Source organism: Lytechinus pictus, chromosome 13 (assembly GCF_037042905.1).
Source record: "Lytechinus pictus isolate F3 Inbred chromosome 13, Lp3.0, whole genome shotgun sequence".
In the NCBI taxonomy this organism is placed as follows: domain Eukaryota; kingdom Metazoa; phylum Echinodermata; class Echinoidea; order Temnopleuroida; family Toxopneustidae; genus Lytechinus; species Lytechinus pictus.
This window is the reverse complement of record NC_087257.1, coordinates 5,911,157-5,926,115: the sequence shown is the minus strand read 5'-3', so window position 1 is coordinate 5,926,115 and position 14,959 is coordinate 5,911,157.

Sequence of the window (14,959 nt, the reverse complement as noted above, 5' to 3'; positions counted from 1 at the left end):
TTTTGCGATTTTTTTTTTATTTCGATGCAATTTTTTTTTCTAACGGTGTCTTCAATGGGACAAAACGCTGGTTAAATAAAATGAAATTGAAATTCTAGTTTCGTTTTAAGCTGGCAAGTGCCTTAAATAAAATGCACTCGCCTACTGCTTAACATAACAAACAAGCAAATCAGCCATGTGGCTCAACTATCCTAGAATACATCCAGACTACTGTTTTTCTACGAGGACTACGAGTCGGAACTTGCCATATCTGCCACATCGATATTACATCGTCATTCCCATGTGCGGACATGCATGCCTGCATGCAATGGCCCCAAGGCGGGACCCGGCCGGCAACGGTCGGACACGGCGTGCATCGGTAGCATGGAGCAAGGTAACGTGAGTCGAGCCGAGTTAGATCCCACGTTACAGTGCCAGTCAGCTCGTCCGAAAGTATTTTATTCAGCGGTATGCATAGCCAGCCATCCGTGGTTTAATGCATGTATACGTAATTAGACCAAAAGCTTCGGTCTCTGTAATGTTCGTTGTTCCGCTGAACTCCGTTAGCTCCACTCACCAATACAGAGACCGAAGTTCTAGCTCGATCTGTACAGGGGCTCAATGGCCATATGTTTATGCATTAAGTTCCGATAAAACGGGGACGTGAAGTTGCTTGACAGCCGAAGCAATTAGTTACTGTTTTTTCCCCTTTTAAGTTTATTTTCCCTTTTTTGTGCATTTTAGGACAAAACGGAATAATAATATTTATTTGATACAGTTCTTTTCATATATTTTTATGAAATAAAGACAAAAATCGATGAGCGCCGTCTGGGGGATTTTGCATTGTTAACCCCGTAATGATGGTTGCACCATAGCGAGCCGTCTGTGTACGAGGAGAAATAAAGATAAAATAAAACTCGAAACAGACGGCTGCCAGCTGTCTAATACGTAATGAGCTTTGGGACGATCTTTCCGATAGGCGTTTTAAAATTCTGCTCTTAATTATTGTCCATTTCTCATAAAATTTGTCTTATTTTATAGATAAAATGGCCATATCATGTTTTAAGTAACTGGAGACCTAAAAAATTCCCTTATTCTCGAAACATTGCATTAGGTGATGTGCTTAATTGATCTTTTTTGTGCTCGCGTGCCAAACGTATACGTTGAGCTGAACGGGGATCAGTCTTTCTCTCTCTCTGTGTCTCTCCTACCTTTCCGAAATTAAAACGGTCCCTCGATCGGACATAGTTATTTAGACGTAGGACAAATAATGCTCTGACAACCAAACTAACTTTTCGTCAGCATTAGTAAAAATGTGAATGGGCTTTTAAAAGCTAATACTAAAACTGATCTAAAACTGATCTTAGATCGATTTTAAAATTGATTTTGGAAATAGATTTTAAATCAATTTTAAAATCGTAATTGTATGTCCTGTTGTAATTAACCGATTTTAAAATCGGCTCCCGATTTTACCACAATCAGCGCGATCACCTGCCAATCTTCGATCATGCCCCTTGAAGGAAAAATCGGATATAAAATATCGGCGTAGATCTAGTTACAGTGCGTGATCGTTCAGAACATATTTCAAGATTTTTTTGAGGTGCTAGCTATTTAGAGGTCGCATTAATCAGGGAGAAAGACGCGGTATTATCTCTGGCGATGTTTACCAGGATAGATATCTTCTCTTCAACCTCGTGGTGATAGCGGACGCCGCCGTGAACTTTTAAAGGTCGTATTACCGACGGACATCGCTGCACTACTCTCTTACCTCCTTTATGATAGACACTTCTCTTCAACCTCGTGGTGATAGCGGACCCCGCTTCTTTTATATTTCTTCTTGGTTATCAAAATTAAGTTAATTTCTGAAGATAGTAATAAATTGATTTGAAAACGCTAGCTCCCCAAAGCATTTTAATAACATGTTCCGAATCATCGCGCGTGCTTGCGACTTCTACTACATTTTAATTGCACTTGCGCCTTTAAGATGATGCGTTGTATGAGATCAACTGAAGAGATCATTCCAATAATTCTAAATCGCTAGCACCTAAAAATACTTATAAATGATGTCCCGCCGATCGTTCATTAACCTGTGATCTATGAGAATTATTTTCATTTTATTTTCCTTTGCGACTTTGCTCGGAAGATGCGTCTTTATCTTTCTAATAAAATCACTCGGTTTATTTCAAAGCAGTAACACCTCAAAACCCCTTTAAAACATGTTCCAAACGATCGCGCATGTTGGCGACTTCAAAAAAAAATATTTTGTTCGCGGTCGCGCGCATCTTCCTTACAAAGTCACAAAGACGAATGCATTGGAATGGAAGTCGCCAGTTTTGTCCTAAAATGCACATAAAAGGGAAAATAAACTTAAAAGGGGAAAAAACAGTAACTAATTGCTTCGGCTGTCACACAACGTCACTTCCAAGTTTTATTGGAACTTAATGCATAAACATATGGCCATTGAGTCCCTGTACAGATCGAGCTAGAACTTCGGTCTCTGTATTGGTGAGTGGAGCTAGCGGAGTTCAGCGGAACAATGAACATTACAGAGACCGAAGCTTTTGGCTACTGATGCACGCCGTGTCCGACCATGGCCGGCCGGGTCCCGCCTTGGGGCCATTGCATGCAGGTATGCATGTCCGCACATGGGAATGACGATGTAATATCGATGTGGCAGATATCGCAAGTTCCGACTCGGAGTCCTCGTATAAAAACAGTAAAAGTCTGGATGTATTGTAGAATAGTTGAACCACATGGCTGATTTGCTTGTTTGTTATGTTAAGCAGTATGAGTGCATTTTATTTAAGGCACTTGCCGGCTTAAAACGAAACTAGAATTTCAATTTCATTTTATTTTCACATCCTGTTTGTCCAATTGAAGACACCGTTCGAAAAAAAATCGTATCGAAATAAAAAAAATCGCCAAAAATCCAAAACCCGAGTGATTTCGAACGCGACCCGAGTGATTTCGAACGCGAACGCGACCCGAGTGATTATAATAAGCCACCGCCACCAATGATTTATCAATAAGCGAATACAGGAGGAATGTGTTATGTAGGGAGGTATAAATGAGTAAAAATCAAAGAAGATTATAAATTTGAGATAACATGGGCCGTTTAACTCTGTAATATCGCGTTAACTTAACTGATAAAATTATGAAATCACATTGAAAGGGAAAGTTTATCCTGAAAAAAGTTTATTATAAAAATAGCAAAAAAAATATATAAGAAATATTACCGAAGCTTTGAAAAAAAATCCGTCAAAGGATGAAAAATGTTATTAGACTGTTATTATTTTTTTTTTGCGACGTCATTGCTAGCCACTTTCTTACATATTGAACCGTTCGATATGTAAAGAAAAAATGAAAAGTAATTTTCTCAGAAAATTGATTTTTTTTTTCACTGAACATGCAATATATCAATATAAAAATGATATCACACCAGTTCCTAAAACGAAAACAAAATAAGTCATTACGAACCATTCAAAAATTGAAATTGATGCATTTATATTACATAACATAATTACAGGCAGCTGCTCGTTTATGACGTCACAAATCCAAATCTTAAAATGATAATAACTTCTTTAATATTTGATGGATTTTCCTCAAACCTTCACCAATACTTTTCCTAGTTTTTTTTCTGCTATCTTTTTACAAGAAACCTTTCTTTAGGGTAAACTTCCGCTTTGAGTAACCAACTTACACCTTCCCCACACAATTAACATAGTAAGGAAATAAACACACTTCGTAAGATTTGATAGAAAGTAAAAAAAATATTATCATCTGAAATATAATATACATGTACCTTGGCCCTGTCTTATAAAGAGTTATAAATTGATCCACTTAATCCACTCTATGTAAATCCATCAGTGTCATTGTTTTTTCTAAGGAAATATGCCAAATGTCCTTTGTAAACAAAGGCGAACGCACCAAATTGTCGATAAATCAATAAATCTATGGATATACATTCATATCTAGAATTTATTTGAACAAACATGCATTTTATATGTTGACTTTGCTGGCTTTCCATAGTTGCGATTGATCGGATCAATCGCAACTCTTTGTAAGACGGGACCCAGGTGACATCTCATGTATAATATACCTGGTGATGATTTTGGAATAAGAGTGCTCTCGGCTACTGCATAGTCGATTAGAATTACACCATTCAGCTGACCCACGGCGGACTGGAGTCCTTCTCTCAGGACAACCTGGTTCATCTTCTCATAATACAAATTCAGGATCAAACCCATCCTATCGAAAAGAATATATATAAATATATACATATAAATATATAAATATATATATATATATATATATATATACATATATTAATAAATATACACACACACATACACACATATACATATATATATATATATATATATATATATATATATATATATATATATATATATATATATATTTATTTATATATATATATTTATATATATATACATATATTTATATATATATATATATATATATATTTATATATATATATATACATATATTTATATAAATATATATATATTTATATATATATATATATATATATTAAAATGCTGTCAATGCTGTAAACACTTGACACACATCATACTCCCGGCTGAAAATAGTGAACTCTATGTAAATAAAGTAAAACCTACAATTTCACTGCGCAAAACGCATGTGGCATAATCTGATAATAACAAAGTTAGTATATAGATGGGCTCATGATGTCATGTGTCATGTTCCTATCGTCTTTTTCTTTTACATGACATTGGATTCATTTGAAGTTTTCATACAATCGCCAATAGGGAGGAGCGGAAAAATAACTTTCTCTACAGTTCCCTCCGTAATCATGATAAAGGATATTACGTGTCTTCCTAGATAAATAATGTGAGCGCGAGCTGATAAATTTTGATGTTCCTGTCTGAAAAGGGGAAAATTTAACGGGAAAAAAGATCAAACTTTTCAATGATGCGAGATCGAAGTGAATACTATCTGAAACTTTTTGATATTCAAATCTAGGACTATTCGTTGGAATTCAAGAAAAACATATTTATCTCACTAATCAATTGGCCTAATGAGAGTGCGATCTTTAAAAATAATATTCAGGCCTGAAAATGGGACATTTTAAACACCTTTTGTAATTCTGAACAGGATGCGCGTGTTAATATATATTTTCAACAATTAGTGCGCGCGCGAAACGCGAGTCGAAATATGTTATATATTAATATGAAAAGGGGATTTTAAGTAGTTTTAGAATGAATAAAAAGTATACACAAAATGCGAGGACGCAGAGCTATGAGTTTTGATAATTAGACCTGAAAAGGATTTGTTCCAATGTCACAGAACCTAGCTGCTACACCAAATGAATTGGCCAAGTCGTGTAAGTAAAATTTTCAACCCACTGCAAGAGAAAAGTTGATATAAGTATAAACGGACAAAGTGGATTATAATCACTTTCATATTTTTACAGACGGTTCCAAAATAGTTGAGTCAGAAATAGCCGGTTTCCGGTGTATCATTACATTTTAACCAATAAAAAATATATAACCTAAAGTGTCTAGCGAATTACTTTATACGTTTTCATCGCAGATGACCATTCAAAATTTGCAATTATGACGGCCATCTTTGAATTTTTGTGGAAAAAATAACTTTTTAACAAAATACCGCATTACTCGATATTGCTCTAAAATGATACCAGTGTGCCTGTGACAAGATTTTTCTCTTGTCACAGGCACACTACCAAATTGCTTCATGGACTTTACTTGTTGGAATATCAAAGCCTTGCTCTACCGATTCTACTGCAATTACTTAATCGCAATTCTCAATCTAGGGAAAACTGAACAATTACAGGACTCTTTTCTCTGATTGTAAGCTCAGACACCAATAATGATATAACATTCATGCTATGGACTTTTGAATTTTGGGTGCATTGTACTGTTAATATTTATGAAACGTGGATTTAACTGAATTGGTTTTCACAACGATCCAAGACTTTGTTTACAACCACTTTCTGTTCTTCAGATTTTGAGTGTTGTCAATCATGAGCATACGGACACGACAATAATTATTTGTTTGTGTGTTGTTTTGTTAAAATTGCACCGCCTGTGTTTAAAGAAGATGATCATACTAAGCATTGTACACTACAGCGCGTCTCACAACGTAATCGTAAATTGGCATTTTTTCATACAACTGGCTTGAATTTCATGCGATATGATTCATTAAACAAAGATATATAAGCCTTCTTTCAGATTTCATCTGAAAACCTCTCAATCCAAGTTTTCTTATTGCGTTGAATAAAGTACGCCCCAATCACGTCTTCATTGACTATTTTTTTTTCCTTTTTTAGATTTACGGCCCACAACTTGTGGGCCGATACTTAGATTTAAAATGAAATGAAGGTTTAAGAAGATTGGCATGACATCTTTAATCAAACGTGATTAATCAAACATGAAATTGACTTTAAACTAATGGGATGCACGGTTAGTGACTTGCTTTTTAGTTGTTTTTTAAACGCAACAGGCCCCTGGACATGCATTTTGCACTCGAGAACATTGACTGTTAAAATATTCGATCCGAATAAAGAAATATCTATTTAGTCACTGGTTCTTGAGCTCAGAATCTATCATGACATGAGCTGATGGTGCCTATTGTGCTGATTGTGTCCTCAGAGTCCATTTATAGGATTAGAGATCAAGCAAAAAAAATACACGGGGTTGGGCAGGGCTCTGGGAACGGTATTTTAACTGGGGGTGATGTTGTAAATTTGACAAGCAAAAAAAAAACACATTCAAAATGAATTTCATTTTGGTCCCGAGAAAGGGGGGCACTTTTGTATTACATTTATCAATTTCTTACACATATACTAGAATCCCAGGGGTGCTGCCTATAGAGAATAATACATGCATCACCACCAACCCAGGTTAATCTTGGGGGTGCTTCGGCACCTCTAGCACCCCCGCTTCCCAGGGCCATGGATTCTTGTTGCTGATATATTAACGCGATTTTTTATTAGGAAATAGTTTAGTATTGGAAAATAGTATTGGAAAATGTGTTGCACCATCATGAATAGATCCATAAGCATTATTATATTTTGTGTATGGCAATTGTGTACCCACTAGGAATTCAAGATCTTCGGGAACCGGGTTGACACCTCCTATAAATCAAGTGCTCATTTGGTGAAAAAGCTTTTGCTAATAATGCTCCAAAATTGTGGAATGCTCTCTCTTCAACATACACAATGCCAAGTCTTTTAAGTCATTCAAAGCCAACCTTAAGACATTGACCCGTACTCTGAAATGAGGTTTAATTTAGACTCTGGTTTTAAGTTGTGGTTCAACTATGGGAAGCTAGTTGTGACATTATTATGTAACAGTAGAGGTTGAATGTATCAACTCACTTTAGTCTAAAATAATTCGTGTCTGGGACGGATGAATAAGTAAATATAGTTGTCTTCACCATAAAGAATTAGGATAGAGCATTGTAAATATGAGCAGCATACGATGTAAACATAATTTTGACATATTTGGCTTCCCATAATTTTGGCACAGATATAGACCATGGTCTAAGTTAAATCTGACTTCAGAATACGGGCCATAGGCCCTATTTTCATCACATTAGAAATGAGCCCCCCCCCCCCCTTTCTCTGTAATTATTTTCTCTGCCCCTCTGAAGAGGAAATTAGATAGATGGTGCACTCTAAATGCTATATCATAGTTTTCATTATAATGAATTTGGCCCAAGCAATTCGGCTCTATATATACCACCGTTGTGGAAGAACAGACTCTACCCCATAACATTTATTTCTTTATTTCAGTTGGCATAGTATCGATTGATTTGGAATCTTTTGGGGTTCCATGACGTTTGCATTTGCTCCGGCCAAAATGGAAAATTCCAAACATTTATCATTGAATGATCAAATTCAATTCTGGATTTAAAGGGGAAGTTCACCCTAACAAAATGTTTATTGTAAATATAGCAGAAAAAACAGAAAATATTGCCGAAGAGAACTAAAATTTATTATTATTTTAATTATTTCATTTGTGACGTCCTATTGGCGCAGCATTCCGTTATAGCGAATGGTAAAAAGATCAATGAAATGTCAATTTTTCAGAAAATCATAAATGGTTTTTACTATACCTTTTGTATACCAATAGACAAATCATTTCACACCCGATCATGGATAGAAAACAAAAATATGTTATCAGGAGCCATTAAAAAATGAAATTCATTCATTTTGGGGACTGCCGCTCGTTTATGACGTCACAAATCCAAAATTTAGAATTCCAATAACTTTCTTAATCTTAAACGGATTTTCTCAAACCTTCACCAATATTTTTTAATTATTATTTTTGCTATTAACTTTTTTTCAGGATGAATTTCCCCTTTAAAACTATACCCTATCTTAAACCGAACATAAAACCCTATTTCAACCCGAACCCTATATCTTAGACAAATGAAACCCGGAGCAAACGTCGTATCCCCTCTGTTTCGATGGTGTTAATGCGGTATATTCACAACCTATACCTGACGATTTTTGTTTTCTACAGCCAGGAATATTTTTCGCAAATATGTAGGCCTATTCAGTGACTTTAGAGTTGTAAACGATTTTGGGCAGCAATAATCATATCTTGTACAACACAAAGGAAGTCGAATTAGCACGTCGGAACTTTCTTGACCCGCTACCTTTATGTGGAATATAAAGCTTGTATTGTGAATGCCAATGTTCAGATTAACCTACAATAACTCCTCCGCTTCTAAAGAGTCATACAGAATTCACGCTTTCGGGTCTTTCACAAAGCTGTCCGTAAAGTTACGAAAGACTTGATGAAAGACTGGGACATGTTCTTACTAGGCTTTGATTGATGAATTGATTGAATCTATTTCCATTAAAAGCAAATGGCAATATAGATAAAACGATACATGTGAATTGATAAATGGAAAACCGGGAGGATGGCCCTACTCAGCAGCATCAATTATGGTGCTGCTGGTCTGCCGGGGGGTGTTTCAGCATCCTCCCAAGATTTTTCAGGGGGCGCTGCGCATTGCTGGTGATTGCTCCCAAATGACAGAGATTTGGGAGCAACAACCAATTTTTTTTGCCGACGACTACAACTGAAACAAAACACAGCACACCCTATAACAAAATCGTTCCCAGTTCCCTGCTCTCCGGTTGCCCCATCGCCTTTTTATTTCTAGATTAGCATTGATTATATCTAGCACAATTGTTGTGCTTATGTTTTATTCGAACAGAAGGGTGTGTCTAAAGATCGTGATATCACCCGTACATATTGAAACATGCATACGCATGCTGGTAATGATTAAATCACATTGTACCTCCACCTTCACCAACGGTAGCTATTTTATTGATTGACAAGACAAATATGGGGAGAATTTGAGTTCACGAAGCATTTTGGGGTGAAAGTTGGGAATCGGTCTATTTCACCTAATTTGAATGTGCTGAATCTAATAAGACCGGTCCCCAGGCCAATTTTTATTGTTTGACCACCTTATTTGCATAAACAAAATGGCTGCCACATTGACCATTTATAATCTTATTTCTACAATATTATTTTATAATATTCGCTTTCACCGATGTGTATACCGCAAAATCCTGCATACATAACATGTACCATTCGGAAAAATGTGTTATTTCTGTTTGCGGCTATTTAATTATGCAAATTTATGCATATTTTGCAATATTATGCTATAATTCGATAATTAGACCTAGAACGTTTATTATTTTGGGTACAAATAGCATTTGTATCATTGTGATAATTGTTTGGCCCTTAAGTATAATATTAAAGTCAATTTTTATATGTATTTTATTGTTCTTTGGTGTTTCGTTTATGTTCTTGTATTTTCTGCCATTTGCTTTGTATATGTTTGATATGAGATCTTAAAAAAAACTAATATCAATGGCAGACAAATATTAAGCTTCAATGATTGACTAATTTGATAAACCTCTTTTGCCACAGCTGTAAATTGTACTCAGGAACAAATACACACACATGCTCCCACACCAACACCTGTATATAGAAAGTAATATACTTGCAAGGTATAGTAGACATGCCCAATATAAAAACACATTGATGCTGATCATATAATCATGACAATTACCAAATTCAATGAACTCGTAAGAAAAAAACAGTTTAGAAGTTGGAAAACCTGTAATCATGTTGAAATTAAATTTCTTGAAATAGATATATTAAAATGTTTTATAACAGATCTAATAATCGATTAAACGTATGAGTAATGCAGTTTAGTTTATAAATCGGATATAAGTATCAGTACTTTGTTAACATCCTTGTAGCAAAATTATATCTTTGATTCAGCTCCATCAGAACTGCAATCATGGCAGTTAACCAAAAAAAAAATTGTAATAAATGCAAAGGGTCTGTATTACTGGATCACTTGCAAATTTTTTCGTCATTACCGATTTATTTATTTATTTGGCAACGATACATTTTCCCCAAGTCAACCATCAAAGTGATAACTGAAAACCACAGCTTCTATCAAATCCTTGCCTTGGAAGATTCTTTGACGAACGATACTGAATACAGAAGAGGAAATGATAAAAACATGGGGCTAAACACAGATTAGCTCTATGGTAAATACATGGGCAAAGCGAAAAGTTTTCCAGCCCAGTCACTGCCCAATGCAGAACAAATGTTCACACTGCGTCCTATGGTTGAAAAGTGCTAGGGATACCTGATGAAGGTAAACCGGTATGGAGACAGTTGTAGAAGCCCATGCAATCTAGAGGTTATCCGGTAATGGATGATATTTTCCACACCACCTCATGTAAGACAATGTCTGATCTCAGCAAATTCTGTGGAGCTGGTAATATGCAGATTGACAGACATGTAATGTGTGTCTCTTCATGCTCATTGTTCTATCAAAGACTAAGCCAAGAGATAATTATAGCCTTGCATATGGGAGATATATAGCTTCCTCACCTATTAAGACTGGAGTTGTAGTCATAATAATTACGCATATATGGAGATGACAGAACAAGATACTTCGCTCATTATCGTTAAGCTCCAGGAAGTTGACCTTCATCCAACATCGAATCCTCAATGGCAGCACCAACAACAGCAGCTGCACGAACCTCTGTATCTTTAACTTTTGGATCAAAAGTGAGGTATACAGCTGGATGTCATCAGCATAGAAGTGTGTACCAAGACCATGTTGCCACATTATAGAGCCAAGAGGAGTGATGTACAGTTTGAAGAACAAGGGACCAAGGGCAGACTCCCAAGGAACTCCATAGCAAAGGGTAGTCACAGGAGACTGCATGCCAGTGATGAATACAGCTTCATACAACTCTGTTGGCAAGGTAAGAGGAAAGCCATTGGAGTGCAGAATCATCAATTCCAAATCAGACTATCAGTCTCCCAAGTAGAATGACATGTTTAGTGGTATCAAAACCGGTTGACAGGTCAAACATAACTTAGGCAACTGCTTTCCTCATAGAAAGAGATATCCTGGCTCTACAATCGAAGAAATTATCGACCTAGACTTTGATGGTGATATCTCAGACTCGCATGCAGCCTATCAGAGCTGAGAAAGCTGTTGGGTTTAATACCGATCAAAAGAAGTGGATAAATAATCACGTATACAGGAACACCAAACATGTCAGGAACCCACCATCCTCTGAAAGAAATCTTCGTAATTAATTAGAAATAGTCTATCTTATGAAGATATGAAGATGTTTGAATATTAGAAGTTCGATAAATGGCCAAGGAGACATTACAAAACTCACTGCGGTATTGAAAAGGTGCACTCCGAGCATTTTAACAGCTGACACAAGACCTGGTCAGACAGCAGATTCTCTCTCAAGACAAAAGTTGAGGTTTTCTCCATGGATCTGTGACATGAGAATCGGACATGTCTCAAGAACACAAACACGATGACTTCGACACGAACTGCCTCCGCAGAATACTTGTACTAAATTGGTTTGATTTCAACAATTAGAGATGACTTTTATAATAAATATACGAATAAAAATGTAAAAACATGTGAAAAAGTGATTACATAATTAAATTATTAAAGCTAATTAGTTTCTGCCATTAATAATCAAAACTTTGACAGATCCCATAACAAAACATGTACAAAACAAGAGGTACAAAATACAAAGAAATACATAAGAAATTCAAAAACAATAAAATACATTATTATTCACTGTGATATTCTTAGGGCCGTACAATTATGTGTAATTTTTATGCAAATGCTATTTGTACCAAAAATATAAACATTTGAGCTGAAATTATCAAATTATAGCATAATGATAAAAAAAAGGATAATAATTAGCCGCCAACAAAAATAACAAATTTTCCCGAAAGGTACACGTATGTATGCAGGATTTTGCAGTATTCATGTCTGTGAAAGCGAATATTATTACAGAACATTGTCGAAATAATATTCTAGATTGTCAATTTGGCAGCCGTTTTGTTTATGCAAATTAGGTGGTCAAAACATGAGAAATTAGCTTGGAGACCGATCTTATCAGATTCAGCATATTTGAATCGTGTGAAATAGTCCTGTTTCCAACTTTTACCCCAAAATGCTTCTAAAAGTTTATATAGGCCTCTTTTTCCAGAATGGGTCTAGTCTATGGGGTATCGTTTCCTTTCATCATGTTTATAAGAATCCTAATTTGACGGCTGCCACTTACCAAACCATAATGCTTCCCATCCCCTCTCATGTGTATAGGAAAGAGCTGCTGCTCGATAACCGGACCAGGCTGCAATGGCACCCCAAATCGCAGAAATGACGAGTAACTTGAAAGCAACCATTGTGGTGCTCACTGCCCTTAATTTCACTTGTAAATCTGAAGCGATAATGGTTCAATATTATCTTCTATTCACAGTGTTAACCGCAGATTTATATTACATTGAATGAATAAGCATGTAAAGCGTTGTCATTACACTTCTCCTCTATGCCCTTTTTGCCAAGACTAACCTTTACTATATCGAAGATGATTGCCTATGTTTAAACGATTAGACTAAAACGCCTCGATCGCAAAGCCTCGGTCATAATCTGTCTTGCATCTCCGTTCGTGTGGTCTAGCTGGGGCCCCTTGCAGAAAGAGTTGCTTTTTAACATTATAACTTAGAAAAAAACATCAAGCGGTCGTGCCGCACACTCGTGCTCCATTGGAATTGGTTGAAAAATCGATGTGCGGCGAAACGGTACCTATCCGAGCGACGAACGCACAGGTCCGTTTCGTACCTTCTAATCAAGCTTCCAGGAGCATGGTCTGGGGTGGGGGTATTCGAATTATAACATACACATGTACCTAAATTAATCAAAGTGTGAACCGTTTTACAAAAATCGTGCTCCATTGTAATTGGTCGTACCTTCTAATCAAGCTTCCAGAAGCATGGTCTGGGGTGGGGATATTCGAATTATAACATACACATGTACCTAAATTAATCAAAGTGTGAACCGTTTTACAAAAATCGTGCTCCATTGTAATTGGTCGTACCTTCTAATCAAGCGTCCAGAAGCATGGTCTGGGGTGGGGGTATTCGAATGATAACATACACATGTACCTAAATTAATCAAAGTGTGAACCGTTTTACAAAAATGCTTCAAAAAGCAGCTGGGGGTATTTCAAGAAATAAGAGCAAACAGATGCGCAATATGAAGAACAATAAACCATGGTTTGACCCTGAATGGAATGATAAAATAAAATTTATCAAGAGTTACTGTAAGAAACTGAAACTCAAACCCTGGGACACAGAATTAAGACAAAAAAATCTACATGAATGGAACGCATTTAAAAAGACGACACGTAAAAAATATATAAACTACAAAAGGAATGTCTTAGAGAAAATGAATAACTTAGAGAGCAAAGATACATCGAGTTTCTGGAACCTAGTGGATATCTTAAAACACAAACAAGAAAGGAAAACCAGTTCAAATATATCCCCTGGTGAATCGTATGACTGCATAAAACAATTAATCCTCCTTTTCCTCTTCCATCATATATCACTTAATTATATCATATTGTTGTTAGTTTATTAGACTTCATAACTGTACATTCAAGCAATGTATTCTATTAGTGTGTGTTTTTTGTCATTGATTAGTTTTAGTTTGTCTTTTTTGTTTTATTGTTGCATTTTTTTTTCTTTTGTATTTTTAAAGATATTACATGTCAACACTGAATACTATTCAGTCATGTACTTGAAACAAAGGAGACCCTAGCCTTACAAGCCTTGCTTTTTCAGGGGTTCTCCTTGACTTTCTCTCAATACGTTTAGTTATTTGCTATGTTTCTTTTTTTCTACTGTAACAATGATTTATGGTTAATTGATTTTTTTTTCATTTGTAGAATGTGAAATCATACTTGTAAGATAAAATGTATGTGCAGAAAGAAAGACGAATAAATATCTTATCTTATCTTATCTTATCGGTAGAGCGGGGGTTTCGGATTCCGGTGACCCGGGTTCGATTCCCAACGGATGCGATAGTGCCCTTTGGTAAGGCATTTATCCTCATTACCCGGTCCCTCTGAGAGGACGTTAAGCCATTGGTCCCCTATTGGTTGCTTGCTCACAGGCATTCGTGCTTTCTTAGCAGTCAGGTAAAAAACCTCGGTATAACATAATGTCAATGAACACGAATCATGAAAACCAGTATACTGAACAACCTGAAAACATCCAGTCTGATCCTACGTTTAGGGATAACAAAAGTAATGTATTAAATTTCAATGTAAAAAAACAAGAAGTACCGAATGCCATAAAATCACTGAAAAGAAACAATCCTGTGGGACCGATAATATCCTAAATGAAATGCTTACCATCTCCTGTAATTTTAATGTGGACGTAATAAGAAACATTTTAATGCAATTTTGAAAACGGGAATTTATCCAGAGAGTTGGAGGAGGAACTTGATTAAGCCAATATTTAAATCATATAGAAGTATCTCTCTAACGAGTTGTCTGGGCAAGCTCTTTGCTAGAATTATTTACAATAGACTGAATGATTAATAC